The sequence below is a fragment of the Ursus americanus genome, chromosome 2, assembly GCF_024610735.1.
Source record: "Ursus americanus isolate L20-20 chromosome 2, mUrsAme1.1.p, whole genome shotgun sequence".
In the NCBI taxonomy this organism is placed as follows: domain Eukaryota; kingdom Metazoa; phylum Chordata; class Mammalia; order Carnivora; family Ursidae; genus Ursus; species Ursus americanus.
Genome location: NC_142128.1, coordinates 45,603,185 through 45,605,274, shown reverse-complemented (window position 1 = coordinate 45,605,274; position 2,090 = coordinate 45,603,185).

Here is a 2,090-nt window from a genome sequence, read left to right as displayed (position 1 = left end):
AGCCACTAAAATGAACTACTTCCCCCTTGCAGTTCTCACATTTCTTCCCCAGCTAGCGTTCGTAAATGTAGGAGGGGTCATAAAATCACAAGTGAAAATGAACCGTCTATAATTTTTTCCAGTGTTTACCTTACTTGTTAATTGTAGGTGGTCAATAAAGGATGGAAAAAATGAATTGAATCCCAAAGGTGATGAAGCCCCCCATTTTACAATAAGGAAACATTGGCTCAGAGAGGCTAAGAATTGATCAAGGCCATATGGTCAGTCTTTTCTGCTACATTATATGACCTCTCAGACACTCAGAACATGGGAAATGGAAGGAAATAGAAGATTAGAAGGAGGAAAAAAGGGTGGCACTAGGGATAATAATAATATTTACTGAGTTTTGCTAAGTGGCAGGAGTACATGCATTCTTTTATTTATTCCTCTTAACAACCCTGTGAGATACTACCACAATTCTTATTTTCCAGGTGAGAAAATGAAGGCTTGAGTATATTACAGCAAAATTAAAAAGTTATTTTAATAAAAAAACAGTTATTATGAGAAGCAAACAATCAAGCCAATTAGTGGGAAATGATATTTATAATACATTTATTCCACACGTCTTATATCCATAATACACAAAGAAATCTTACATATCAATAAGAATTAAGCAGACAACACAATGGAGAAGAGACTGAAATATGTACTTCATAAAAAAAGATATCAAATGGTAAATAAAGATAAATCACTAAGAAAATGATGTCAATAGGAATAGCTAAAAGGTCAACAGAGGCACTGAAATGAATTCTAAAAAAAAATTCTAAAAATAATTTTTAAGAAAAGAGAGGAGAAATGCTGATGCCAAAAAAAAAAAAAGCAAGTAGAAAACATAATAAAATGGTATATCTAAATTCAACTATATCAGTAACTACACTAAGTATAAATAGACAAAACATTCCAATTAAAAAGCAAGATTTTTTAAATGAATGAGAAAACGAAACCAAATTATATGCTGTCTGGAAGAGGTGAGCTTACAAATAAAGACACAGTTGGGCTGAAAGTGAATGGATGGATACAGACATATCATTCAGCCACTAGGCATAAGAAGGCTGGACTAGCTCTACTGATATCAGATAAAGTAGACTTTAGGACAAAGTGATAAGGATGGGCATTTCATAATGACAAAGGATCAATTTATTAGGTAGGCATAACAATCATAAATGTGTATCACCAGTAATCACAGATCTCCAAAACACAAAAACCAAAAAATTTCTCTGAGATAAATGCCTAGGAATATGATTGCTGGATCATATGGTAGATGTATGTTTAATTTCTTAAGAAACCACCAAACTATTTTCTAGAGTTGTAACATTTTACATTCCCCCTAGTACTTTGTGACAGATTCAATTCTTCTATATCCTCATCAGCATTTGGTTTTGTTACTATATTTTATTTTAGTAGTTTTAATAGATGTGTAGTAATATCTTACTGTGGTTTTAATTTGCATTTCCTAAAAGCTAATGATGATGAATATTTTGTCACGTGCTTATTTGCATCCATATATCCTAATGAAGCATCTATTCATGTCTTTTGTCTGTTACATAGTCAGATTCTTTGTTTTCTTATTGTTGAGTTTTGAGAGTTCTTTATATATTCTAGACACAGTCCTTTGTTAGATAAGTTTTTTGTTTGTTTGTTTTTAAGATTTTATTTATTTATTTGACAGAGAGACAGCCAGTGAGAGAGGGAACACAAACAGGGGGAGTGGGAGAGGAAGAAGCAGGCTCCCAGCCGAGCAAGGAGCCCGATGCAGGGCTCGATCCCAGGACTCCAGGATCACGCCCTGAGCCGAAGGCAGACACTTAACGACTGACTCACCCAGGCGCCCCCTGTTAGATAAGTTGTTTGCAAATATTTTCTCCTTGTCTGTATCTTCTTTTTTCATCTTCTAATAGGGTCTTTTGCAGAGCATAATTTTAAATTTTGGTTAAGTCCTATTTATCATTCTCTTTTTCTTTTATGGATTGTGCTTTCGGTGTCATGTCTACACACATTGCACTTAGTTTTAGATTTCACAGGTTTTCTCCTACTTTTTTTTTTCTAAAAAT